Raw genomic sequence first — 14750 nt, forward strand, 5'->3', positions numbered from 1 at the left:
GGTATCAAGATTCCATGTAATGTCCAAACACCAGCTTAATAATGGCAAACCTATTTAACTTAATTCTTCATTATTTTCAAAACTGATTCAAACAAAAGAAGAATGTTTCTCTTGCAAAAAGACTGGCTTTGAGTAAATTCCAGTGAATTACTGGTATGTCAACAGTGCTTTACTTCAATGCTATATGTACTGTCTTACAGAGTATATCTGCAGATGTGTACCCAAAACTGTTGGGTATAGATAAAAGGAGAAAGAAGAAAAGGAACTGGTCCAGCCAAACAATCTTTGTCTGTCCCCAACACATATTGTATACACAAAGTGTTTATATAACGCTCAGTTTATATACAGCTTGCTTGCATCTCTCTATACATACAAAATAGAGTATATACAAACAAAATATTTACATTAGTTTCTCTTGCTCTCTCTCTCTCTCTCTCTCTTTCTCTCTCTCTCTCTCTCTTGCCTTAAATATTGTTACGAAAATGTTTTATTTGGAAATAAAAGTGGATTTTCATTTAGGCATATTGATTCGAACCTGAATCTAAAGAATTCCCTTTTGAATTACCACAGCACTTTCTCACAGAGAGACAAGAATTGACAGCTAAGACACTCAATACATGGCCAATGCCAAGCTGATTCATGTATTCTCCACTTGACCCTTTTAACCCCTCCTCTGCAGGGCCATCACATGACTTTTAAAGGCCCCCTGCAACTTTTTGTTTCGAGGCCCCACCACTTCAATCAAAATTCATAATCTATGTACCTTCATTATCTGCAAAATTCAACCATAGTCCCTTACAGTTTGTTGTTTTAGAATCATCACAGCAGAGTCTGCTGTGATGATTCTAAAACAAAACACATATAAAAACCAATAATATATCTTTTTTCTACCCAACACTGTGCTTGAAGAGACCTATTGAGTCAAGTACATCAACATCAAAATGAAAATCAAATGGAAAGTTGTGATCCCCATGCCGGTGGCACGTAAAAAGCACCAACCAATCGTGGTCGTTGCCAGCCTCGTCTGGCCCCTGTGCCAGTGGCACGTTAAAAGCACCCACTACACTCCCTGAATGGTTGGCGTTAGGAAGAGCATCCAGCTGCAGAAACACTGCCAGATCAGTTTGGAGCCTGGTGCAGCTTCCTGGCTACCCAGACCCCAGTTGAACTGTCTTACCCATGCCAGCATGGAAAGCAGACGCTAAATGATGATGATGATGATGATGATGAGAGAGAGAGAGAAAAATGAATAGAAAAAGAGGGAGAGACCAAGAGACTAAGAGATGTGTGTATGTTTGGAACACGTCTCTCTCTCTCTCTCTCTCTCTCTTTGAGTTGGCCAAAGCCTTGTGAATGGACTTGGTAGACCGAAACAAATAAAAAGCCAGACGTATATATGTGTGTGTATATATATATGAATGTGTGTACATATGCCTGTGTGTGTATGTTTGTATGTATGTATAAGTATACAATCCCCGCCTCCATCACCATTGCTTCTTTTTCTTGTCTTTTCTCTTGAAGTTGCTCTTATTTTTATTGTTTGGGATTGCTTTCGTTTTTCTTTTATCTCCCTAGGGAATTCGTTGGAAAGCTTTTTTAATTCACTTTTTTCATTTCTTTTAAAGTTATTTATGCTACACCCTCGTATTTTCGTATTTTGTTTCCTCGTCTGACTTGAAATTTTCAGTTAACATCTTAACCAGGCAGTTTGATCTTAACATGGGACCTCTCAACCATGGAGGCCCCCTGAAACCACATGCAAGGGCTTAGTGACAGCCTCGCTCCTATGCAAACAATAGTTGACGGGAGATAAGGAAGACACCAACAGCAGTTCCAATTGTTTTTGGAGTGGTGTGTCCCTCTTTTTTGCTGTGTTGTAAGAATTATAATTAGAGAAAGTTCGTAAGCCAAAGACAGCAGTTAGTGAAAGGAGTTGGTGAAAGAAATGACCTCCAAAGTAATTGGTGAGATGAAGAAGCTGACAAGAGACAACTATGATATTTATAACTTTCACTAGTTCACTTTCGAATGATGAGTGTCGTTCTGTCTTCTTTCCTCTCTGCCACTCTGTCACCCTTTAAGGGTTTATGACTACTTCTAACGACATAAACAGTAAACAACAACACAAGAAGAAAACCATTAGGGTGATTTCCCTTGTGTTTTGATCCCCTTTTGAGGATTCGCAATCAATCAAGGAAATCCACCTGTTATTTAGAACTGATATATATATTCAAACTATTTGTGTTTTGGACTCAAATGATTATAACAGCTTTGAGCTGTCTTCGACTTAACCCAATGTGTTTTATGGCATTCATCTTTACTAAATACATTGTTGAATCTAAAACCATGTTTGTTGTTATTTCCATGCTTATTACTTTCTGATGCCTTTTGTTTAACCCGTAAAATACACAAATAATCAGCATATGATTTAACTTATTGAACAGAGTTCAACAAATTTATTTATGTAATGGAGGGGATTAGATGTTAAAATGGATTATAGTTTTTATTATTCATGTTGCTATACAATTTGCTTCATACAAAAAGACTCAGATATTCATAAGAGAAAATTGGGATATTCACATTTGTACTTGTCGGTAGCTAGGATAAAAACTAAAAGAGACATTAGAAGTACATAGATTTTCTCTTAGTAGTCATATTATAAAATGTGTTTGTTCTTGGAGTCAGGCCTATTTTAAACAAAGCTGAAAAATAGATAAATTAGGTGCTAATATATGTATATTAAAAAAACTGATATTCTCTCTATGAATTTCTATATGTGTGTCTATTTAAAATTCCATAAATGAATTATATCAACTGGTCAGGCTGTATTTGTATTCACAATGTGGATTCCAAATAAGGAAGTGAAAGAATTTACAAATACAAACTTAGTTTTTACTTAACCATCAATTATTCTTTTGACTTACGAAATTATTAGAAAAAAATAATAATTTCATGTTTATAAAATTTATAATTTACATATTTATTGTAAATAAAAGGCCAAATAATCATAGACAAAAAAAAGGGTTATATGTTGTAATTAATTATCTAGTCACAGTATTGGAAAATTTTAAAGAAAATTTTGGAATAGATATAAATAATCTTTATAGATGCTATAAATAATTTTTTCAAAATGTATATGTGTGTGTGTGTGTGTGTGTGTGTGTACATGTATATGGGCATATATGCCCTTAGGCCTGAATGAAAGTATCCAATTGAGTGAGTATACATGTACATATGTGTGTCTATATATATGGACAGGTATGTGGGAATGTATAGATATATACATATATGCATGTAGGTCTGTGTATGCATATGTGTATATATATATATATATATATATATATATATATATATATATATATATATACTCAATGAGAATACAATATACTGAATTTCTAATAAATGCTCATGGCAGGGAAGCGTCTAAAACATTAAAGGTATTTAGACATTTAATAAGAGTGATTATATATTATATCATAAAATATATTTTTCCTGCTCTTATCTTATAATATAAGCATGGAAGGCTGACGTTAAATGATGATGATGGTGATATATGTATGTATATATGTGTGTGTCTATGTATGTACAAATGTGTCATCATCATCTTCATCATCGTTTAGCGTCCACCTTCCATGCTAGCATGGGTTGGACGTGATTTGACTGAGGACTGGTGAAACCAGATGGTTACACCAGGCTCCAATCTGATTTGGCAGAGTTCCTACAGCGGGATGCCCTTCCTAGCGCCAACCACCTCGAGAGTGTATATGGCTGTATGGCTATGTATATGCATAAGTATATGTGTAGTGGCATATAGACATGTGAATTTGAGTGTACATATTTCCATGTATCTGTTGTGAGTCTATTTACATTTATATAAAAAGGAGATGTACGCATGCATTTTTCCCATTAATTACTGTCTCCCCTACAATACATCAAACTTCTGTAGCTCTCTTTTTTTAGTTAGTTTTTTCCTTATCAATGATAACTTACTCAACAATAATATAAACAATTTTTCGATATTAGCTATAAAAAAAATCTTTCTCATTTATATCTTGCTCTATAGACGATGACACAAGTTTATCAATTAATAATGTAAGTAAAATCCCCTTTATTTCGAATTTTTTTTTTATCCCTTATTGCTTGTCTAATATTTATTCTGAAATTTCCTTTAAAACATTCCAATACTGTGACTAGATAATTAATTATGACATATAACACTTATTTTTGTCTTTTATAATATTACACAATAACTACCAAGCAGATAAAAAAAAAGTATGGAAAATAGTCGCAATAAATAGACAAAATCCCTTCACTTTTATAATATTCTCGAACTAAAATTATATACATCAAAACACATAAAAAAAATATAGAGTGTAATAACACTTTACAACATATAAATAAATAATAAATCAAGGAAATGTGATAATCACTAAAAAAAAAAATCCTCTAATGCCAATATACGACCACATAGATTAAGAAAGTATGGAAGACCCTACATACAAAGAACTATGTACATACAATGAATTTGAATAAATCTTTTAAATTAACATTAACATTTATTTACATGAAAGAAAATCACCACAGACATAACATGTGTTGTGATAAAAATAACAGCTAAATAAGATTTTTTGGATAAATATTTTAAATTAACATAACCATTTATTTACATGAAAACAAAATGACAGCTTGCAAATCCTGTTTCCTGACTGGGTTACAATGCAGGTGAACAGTCGAAATAAACAGACAAACACTTTCTCTTTTATAAAAGGATTTAAAAAGTACGGAAGACCCTACATACAAAAACCTATGTCCATTTATATGGGAGCTCTGGGCAAAATGACCGTCCTTGGGACATAAGTGAAGTGTGTGTGTAAAGTTTGGGGAAAATCGGTTGAGAATTGTGGAAATATATGCGTCAGTCATTATACACACACATACTGTAATTCATACTAGATAAGATCTATATAATATGTTAAGAAACTAAAGTCTTTAGTATGTAATCATAAAAGAAAAACTGGAATTATTGTGCAATCTGGTAAAACGAGAAACATATATGATATGGATTTATTAAAATATGAATTAATAGAAAAAGAGATTATTAGTAGTTATAAAGTAGTAAGTAAAAATGTTTTAAGGTCCATAAACTTAGAAGCAAAGAAAAGTATGAATGATTAAGATCTTGATGACAGAACAGAGCCTTTTGTGGGTATGAGGCCTATGATAACTTTAAAAGATCATAAGGAGAATTTCTTTTCTAAACCTAAGATTAGCTGAATTTGCCCAGGCTGGTCTGACCTGGGTAGATTAAGTAAAATCATTCTAGATACGTATACTTACACTAAAGAAAAATATAAAACTTGAACTTTGGTCTAATACCCAGGAAGTTATTTATTGGTTTGATAGAATAGATAATAAAAATAGAAGTAAATGTATACAGATAGATATTAATAACTTCTTTCATTAATCATATTGTACTTAATAATGCTGATGTATTTGCTAGAAGAAACTCTAACTGTAATTTTAAAGAAATTTAAGTAATTTTGGAAGCTCCAAAATCTATTATTTTATTTGATAATAAGTATTGGGCTAGAAAAAAATACCAATATTTTTTTACATTACTATGGGATCACCTGATTCTGCCCAAGTTACTGATCTAGTAGGTATATACATTCTGTATCATTATAGTAATGAATTTCAGATATTAAAGGTAGACACTATAGAGATGATGTGTTGTTTTTCATTAATAGTCTATCAAATAGGAAATTGGATTTGTATAACAAAAAATTGCTTAGTTTTTCTAAAAGATCTGGTTTATCCATTCCTATAGAAAATGAACATGATTCTGTTAATTATTTTACAGGCCAATATAGCCCATATTGGCTACCAATAAATTAAAATATATTAACTTTAATAGTAATCATCCTAAAGCAATTACATGAACTTTAGTTAAGAATATTTCAACGTGTGTTACATATTTATCGTCTAAGGAAGAAATCTTAAACAATAATGCAGAATATTATAATCTTGCCCTTAAAAAAGTAGGAAAAATTAAGACTATAAAAAATATTAGTTTAATAATGATCAATTGGCTGACAATGGAATTTGTGGATCTAATTGTAGAGAATTGAGTAATAAAATTAAAATTAGTAAATCTCACAAAAATGTAAATATTAATAAGGTCGATGAGGTAATTAATAAATTAACAGTTACAGAATCTAAAGATAACCTAAGTAACAGCAGAATGAAATATAGTGTAAATATATGCTCTAAAATCAATACCGATAATATAGATACACTAAACCTGTATTATGATCATAATAATGATGTTATTCATAATAAGAATAACATTAATAATAATAGTAATAGTGTGGATAAGAAAAAGTGTAGTAATTATAATATTGTGTGTGAAAATAGGCTTGAATTTAAGACTAAAAAGTACACCTCATATGCAAGTTTTGATACACTTAATACTGTTAATTCTATAAATAATAACAATATTTGGTTTATTATTCCTTATGCAAAACAAATAAAATCTAATTAAGTTAAACTTTTTTATAGACCTATATTTAAGCATTTTAATAAAGAAAGTAAGTATGATAATATAATCTATATATATAAAAATGAGAATGTGTGTCTGTCTGTCTGTCTGTCTGTCTGTGTGAATCCCTAAAACTCGAGAACTACACAACCAATTTCATTCAAATTTTACAGATGCCTTACTTAGGGTTCCAGTTGTGTTTTAGTCAAAAAAATTTTAACTTCTTGCAGAGTTCGAGCCCACAGCAACATAATATCTCCTCCACTATTTAAGTATTACGTGTCAAAAGTGAAACAAAAACACTCATGTCAAATACTTTCACTTTAAAAATGAAACTATTCTACTAACTGAAACAATCACATTTCGATACTGTAATGACAGATACTTTCAGAGAGAGAGAGAAAGAGAGAAAGAGGGATGTATGTGTATACATATAGATGTATATGTACACGTTATTCCACTAACTGAAACAATCACATTTCGATACTGTAATGACAGATACTTTCAGAGAGAGAGAGAAAGAGAGAAAGAGAGAGAAAGAGATGTATATGTACACGTATATGCATAGATATATATATATATAGATATAGATCTATATGCATACATGTATATGTATACACATGTGTAGATGTATATATATATATAGATGTACATGTAATATGTACACATATATACATATATATACATGCATACAGATATCTATACATATATACACCCATCACACACAAACACATGTACACAAACACACACTTTAGTCATTTGTTTTCTTATCCAAAAATACGTCAAAAGTACTGAACGGATCTTTATGAAATTTGGAAATTATATTCTATGTATAACGGCCATAACTCCCATGAAAATTCATATATTTTTGATGTTGATGAAATTTTAACCCTAACATAACAGATGAGCATTATTTGTAATTCAACGGTACAACAGTGTAAGACTACCCTTTCAGATATACTTTCATTGTGATTTCTGCAATGTGGTGCATAAATTGTCAAGTAAATGAGACGCATCTTTGCCTCCACTGATTCACTTGCAAAGTGTTGAGTAAAATTATTTCGTTGCAGACCTCCTTTGGGTCTTTTTATTGTCACTACGACACACATAGTCCCCAGTTGGTAACATTGATTTCAAGGCCCTCCTAGATGAGAGACTGGCATTCCACTTAATGTCTATGTTCCAGGCTGGCATGGATTGGAGAGTTATTAATGTAGAAATATGGTATCATAGCTACTAACAGTTGAGGGTTGCGTAGTCTAGACGGCGTTTTTAGATTTCATTATTCTCTTTAACCCGGGCAAAGCCGGGTATTTCTGCTAGTTAATAATAAAGAGATCAGAATTGGTTTTTCAGTATCTAAAAATTTGTTTCGAATCATCTCTTCAATTAATAACAAAAATTTTTTTTATTATAATAGAAACAATAATTTTGTTAATGATAATTAGGTTACTAGAACTTGGTATTGTAGATTTAAGGATAAATGTTATTTCAATAATTTTCGTATGCAAAATAACCTCGTATACAGATGTAAGATTGAATCTGAAAGAAAAAAACTGAAGATTTTATTAAAAATCGAATTGCAAACCATGAGAACACTTTTAGGAATAGGATTGGGTCGAACAGTACCAGTTTAAGTAAGTTTATTCAGAGGTTAAGGGATAGTATGAAACAGTATAGCATGAAATCGCAAATAATTAGTCATTCTAGATTTTACAAAATTGCTGATAATAGATGTGACTTATGAGTGGATGAAATATATGAAATTTTAACATGAAAGACAGAAACTTCTTAATGACAGACGTGAATATGTTTTAACTTCTGCATATGTGTATTTATAAAATTTTATAATTAAATGTATTATTCCAAAGATTATATTTAATAACAATTTTTTTTATTAAATATACACATACATATACAATATATATGTAACTGTATGTACCTGTATGTATATATATATAAGTATGTATGCGTGTGTGTGTGTGTGTGTGTGTGTGTGTGTGTGTGTGTGTGTGTGTGTGTGTGTATACATATATATGCATATATATCATCATCATCATTTAACGTCCGTTGTCCATGCTGGCATGGGTTGGACGGTTTGACTGGGCTGGCACACTGGAAGGCTGCACCAGGCTCCAGTCTGATTTGACATGGTTTTCTATGGCTGGATGCTCTTCCTAACACCAGCCACTCCGAGAGTGTAATGGGTGCTTTTATGTGCCACCAGCATGATTGCTATTTGTATGACACCAGGGTGCATTTCTGTGCCACTGGCATGAGTGATGATTTGGGTGACACTGGTATCTGCCATGACTGCGATTTGGCCTGATGGGTCTTCTCAGGCACGACATAATACCAAAAGCTTTGTTCAACGTCTCTGCAAAGCCCAACACTCGAAAGGAACCCAGTCAGTGTGCCTCCGTCAGACCCAAGGCTCAAAGGGAACTCAGCCACTTTCCCTCCATCAGGCCCAATGCGCAAGAGGAAGTCAGCCACTTTGCCTCTATGAGACCCAATGTTCAAAGGATGCTCTTTACATGCCACCAATTCAGGTGCACTTGGCTTGATGGGTCCTCTCATGCACAGCACATTGCTTAAGTTCTTGGTCACTGGTCATTGCCTCAAAGTTCAAAGATCATGCTTCACCACCTCGTCCCATGTCTTCCTGAGTCTACCCCTACCTCAGCCATTTTGCCTCCGTGAGGCCCAATGCTTGAAAGGAGCACTTTATGTGCCTGTTACGTGATACAAGCATCGACCATGTCAATGATTTCACTTGGCTTAATGAGTCTTCTCAAGCACAGCATATTGCTAAAGGTCCCAGTCACTAGTCATTGCCTCTGTGAGGCTGAAACTTTCAAGATCATGCTTCACCACTTCGTCTCATGTCTTCCTGGGTCAATCTCTACCACGGGTTTCTTCCACTATTAGAGACTGGCACTGCTTTACACAGCTGTCCTCTTCCATACTCATCACATGACCATACCAGTACAGTCGTCTCTCTTGCACACCACATCTGATGCCTTTAATGCCTAACATTTCTCTCTGTTGAACATGAACACTGACATTGCACATCCAGTGCATCATACTGGCTTCATTTTCCCCAAGGCTACACATGTCCTTGGCTGTCACAGCCCATGTTTCACAGCCAGGCAGCAGAGCTGTTTGCCCACAGGCATCAAACAATTTGTCTTTCACTCTGAGAGGTGCCCTTAGTTGCCAGAAGGGTTAGGAGCTCTCTGAACTTTGCCCAGCCTAATCTTATTCTCACAGCTACACACTTGAAGCATTCACCTCCACTGCTAACCTGGTCACCCAGACAACAAAAGCTATCTACTACATCTAGCTTGCCTCACTAACAGTTGATGGAATCTATTTCCTGTACATTTTCACTATTTATTGTACCTGTGCATCTTCCAAATACAAAAGATAATTTCCCTGTCAACCTTCCCCTGATACTGCAGTACCTCTTACATGTCCATAGCTTGCACTGGGTACATCTTATGAAGTTTCTAGCAACACCCTTTTCTACAGATCAAGCAGGGCCATCTACCTGAATAGATCTGTGATTTGCCTGTCTTCCTACTTACTAAAACTCTGGTTTTCGCCAGGTTAACTCTAAGCCCTTCAATTCCAGACCTTGCTTCCATACATAAAGCTCTTCCTGTAGTTCTTGTAGTGATTCAGCTATAAGAGCAAATTCATCAGCATAGACAAGTTTCCAGGGGCATCCTGTCTTGGATTCCTCTGTTATTGCCTGGTGGACTATGATGCAGAAGAGGGGGCTAAACCTTCGTGAACCCCTACATGAATTCTTTGCAGTACTCATTGCTCACCTTCATTTTACTGGTAGCATCCCTGTACAAGGCTTGTACAGCTCTTAACAACCACTCATCTATCCTTAGTTTCCGCATTGAACACTAGATGAGGGATCGAGGGACCCTGTCAAAGCCTTTCTCCAAGTCATCAAAAGCCGAGTACAGAGGTTTATCTTTGGCTAGATATTTCTCCTGCAGCTGTCTTATCAGAAATACAGCATCAGTGGTGCTTCTATCGGGCACAAAACCAAACTGCATCTCATTTTGACTAACTCTCTCCTAATGACCCTCTCCGCAACTTTCATCACCTGATCCTTTACCCTTGTAGCAGTAATACTATGGTGTTACTACACCAGTCATTGGGTATGACTCCTTCGTGAACCACCTGATTTACAATATGGGTGACTAAACTATAATCTACACCGCTAGGTATTTTAAGCATCTCAGTGGTGATTCTTGACAGGCCAGGGGCATTCCGTTTTCATATCCTTGATTTATTTGCCAGGGTACTGTTGATTTGAGTAGATGGTCCCTCAATTGGGTCACCCTTTGACAGACTTTCCTCTTCCCATTCATTCTCCACGTTCAGCAGCTTTTCATAATGGCATCTCCAAGCTTCTTTCTTTGCAGAATCATTAAAACAAGTGTACCATCATTCATGCAGACCCATTTCTCTCCTGTAACATTATGATTTATCTCTCACACACTGTCATGCAATCCAAAATACTTCAGTTCTACACTAGACATAGGAAAACTTCTTTTCTGCTTCTCCCTTGACCAGATATACCTGTCTCCTAGCTTCCCTTCTGGCTATCTGTTACACTTCCCTGCTACCCCCACTCTTCTAGGACTGTTTCTTTGCTCTAATGGCCCTGTATACAGTATTGTTCCATCACCACATTACCTTAGGTCTGGAAGGGACTTGTACCAGTCACACATTTGGTCCATGGTGTTCAGCAAGTTATCCCGCAGGAATTCCCAGCTGCCTTCTATGTCACAGGACTGTAGCTCCTCCTCCCTCTCATCAGATTTCTCAGTGACGATGTCCCTAAATATCTGACCATGTGAAGGGTTCTTAAGCTTCCAAGTCCTTCTTTTCCAGATTGGTCTGCTTTTTTGCATCCTTCTGGCCTCAAGTCTAAAGTCACTAATAACTAATCTATGCTGGGGGGGGGGGGGCATATTCTTCACCAGGGAGGGTCTTTGTATTTAAGAGCAACCATGCATCCCACTGTCTGGTGAGAATGAAATCAATCTGACTAGTAGAGTCACCTGATTGATAGGTTATCAGGTGATTGGCTGGCTTCCTGAAGCTGGTGTTGCAGATTAATAGCTTGCCTGAACTCCATAAGCCTAGTTCCCTCTTCATTTTGGGAACCAATTCCATGGCCCCCATGAACACCATGGAAAATACCAGATTATTCTCCAAGATGCCCATTAAAATCTCCAGCCAGGTCGTTGTCACTTGCCTTTGAGGTAGCCTGTAGAAGGACATCATAAAAGCGGTCCTTCTGCTCATTTGGTAGGCCCACTTGTGGAGTGTAGGCAGAAATAATTGTAGCTATACTATTCTGCAAGACTAGCCTGAGCTTAAGCATTCTATTGCACACTCTGACAAACTCTATGACCTTATCTACCCTTTTCTCAGCAAGAAATATGTCCCCAAAACCTACTCCATCACTGTCACCTTCCCAGAAGATTTTATCCCTAAGTGTCTTGCCTGTGAGGAACCTGGCTGAAGCTCCTCTCCACCTAACTTCTTAGATGCAACATACATCAACATGCCTCCTTTCAAGCATCTCTACAATCTCGTTAGATCTACCTTTCAGTGTGCCTACACTGAGGGTGCCAACTTTGAAAACTGGGAAAGGGATGTGGGAAGGAACATGGGAAGGATATTCAGCACCTGAAAAGAAGGTTTCAGTGATTGTTTGATAACAGAAATATCATAACAGTTGCTCTCACTTTCAAACTACTGACATTCAAACAAGTTAAAACTCTGGCCTCTACTGGGGGTGAGAGTAAAGTAAACATTGTAAATATAAGCGTTACTGCAGCTGCAAATATGTGTGTGTATATATATATATGTATATATATAACAAAAATTTAAATGAGAGTTTTGATGCTAATATCCATTATCATTGAAATTTATTCCTATGTCAACATTTCTGTATAAGGCTATATTTAACTGTCAAATTCAAGTTAAATAGATAAATTACCTTACACAACTTCAGGGTAAAAGGTAAATAGCAAAAAGTAAACACCAAAAACATTGTCTCTAAGTCTGGTTCATATTCAAATTTCTCCTTAAATAAAGGTCCGTCAAAGGGAGAAAATCCCTCATAATATTAATTAATTATAAACAATCACATATTACAATGGAAATCTATATTATATTATCTCTAGAAACTTTAGCAAATAATCACAAATACAATTACAATTGCTATTGGTAAATTATACATTGATATGGCCTGCCTTAATACCTAATATTATACTATAATACCCGATCATACTGAAATTTATAACTCATTTAAACCAGAGAAACGTGTTTCGGATAATGAGTACATCTGAGAGTATTATGTGTTAGTTTATTTATCAACTTATCCTTAGAGAATAATATAAAATATAATTCTAGATTACACAGCGAGGAATATCTTTTACCTTTGTCATACGGGAAAGATCTCCCAATGATTGACCATTCTAACGAATATTGCTTTTTTTGTTCTTTCAGTTCCCAAATGAATTTACTAAGACTATTACTTGCTATTTTACTTCTATCTCTAAAGGTACTATAATGATTAGATAATCTTTTACAGATTTGTCCCGAAGAACACCCCAGGTATCGGCTAACATCTGTCTGAGTCCTTACCTTACATTGATAAACTACATTTCTAACTCTCGTATTAGGGCCTTCAAACTTCAATCTTCTGTGGTTAACCTCTGTTACTGTAATCATATTCCGATTATTATTACTATTATTGTTATTATTATTATTATTATTATTTATATCAGGGTTCACATTGCTATCCTCCCCAATTCCTTTTGATTTAAGTATTTTAAAATTATGAGCTGCAATTATTTGGGCTAAGTTCATAGTGTTTGAGAAACCAAATCTAATGCTATGTGTGTTAATAATTTTACCATAGTGTGAATTCTTTGGGAAATATCTGCTTATCACCTCTCTAAACTGTGCAATCAAATTAGATTTAACATTTCTACGAAAGGGGACTATGAATCCTATATTACCATCTTTAGTGTTATCACAGTCACTAGTATAATTCTTTAAAAAATCTTAAATTACCTATGTTACGTTTATGAATATCTCTGGGTTTATTTTCCTTATTTCCTCTTAGTTTATTCTTATACCTATTATTCTTATCTGTCTTAATGTTGTTACTATCAGGTTCAACATAGTAAACCTCTTTGTATCCTGCCCTATTTAATGCTGAATTATAGAATTGAGCTTCATTATCAAAAATCTTATCATTAGCAGATAATCTAGAGAATCTTAATGAAATATTTCTAACTAAATTATCGATAATTTTTCTAGGATGGTTACTCCACTTACTTAGATATTTTAGGTTAGTTGAAGGTTTATGATATGGTCTATGTCTCATTTTTAATATCTAATGTCACATCCAAGAAATTTGCTACAGAAATATCGTCTTCATAAATGATATTCATCCCCATTCTACGAAAAAATCTAGCCAATCTACCTTTAATTCTCTGTAATTGTTGGCTGGAGCTATTCCTAATATATAGAAGGCAATCATCCCTATATAGACCCCCCCCCCCTAATCATAGGAAATTAATCATTCAATTCATAAAGAATAAAAGAACCCACCATATCAGCTATTTGTGCTGAGTCAGAACTACCCATGGGGACATCGAAAGCATCCGGTGTATCCTTACGTATCCATACCTTATCATTAAAACTAATGAAGGACTTCCTAGCTGCTAATATCACTTTAATTTCTTCTCTAGTAAGCCCTGCCTTATTATGAAAAAAACCATAGTGCCTTATTCAATATGATCAGGTTAATGGATGCATAAAAAATTAGCTATATCAAATTGAATGAATTTAGTATTTTTCTTGTCCTCAATAGAATTAAACCATCCGATGACTTGGTCTGTACTCGACCATAAATTTAACTTCAACTTATCAACTATTGTAGTTATGTACTTATTTATAATATTTTTACTTAGTATCCCTACGTCCCTATTGGTAGCGATTACATGTTTTTCTCATCAACATATTGTGGAGATATCATCATATGAACATATATGTGGTGTGTGTGTGTGTGTGTGTGTGTGTGTATGTAGAGTGTTAGGTGTGATGTACAGAAGTAAATATTGAAAAAAAAGTCGTCAGAATTTTGGAATAACTTCTTTCA

At 34.5% G+C, this 14750-nt stretch overlaps 1 protein-coding gene across 3 annotated transcripts in view; it reads right to left on the minus strand.

The window, feature by feature from the left end:
- LOC149137947 (protein mono-ADP-ribosyltransferase PARP14-like) overlaps nt 1–14750 on the minus strand; it is a 507224-nt gene that overhangs the window by 58621 nt on the left and 433853 nt on the right. The gene's annotated exons all lie outside the window — the stretch shown is intronic.

This window comes from Octopus bimaculoides, chromosome 1 (genome assembly GCF_046866305.1).
Source record: "Octopus bimaculoides isolate indiv1 chromosome 1, ASM4686630v1, whole genome shotgun sequence".
Taxonomy (NCBI): Eukaryota; Metazoa; Mollusca; class Cephalopoda; order Octopoda; family Octopodidae; genus Octopus; species Octopus bimaculoides.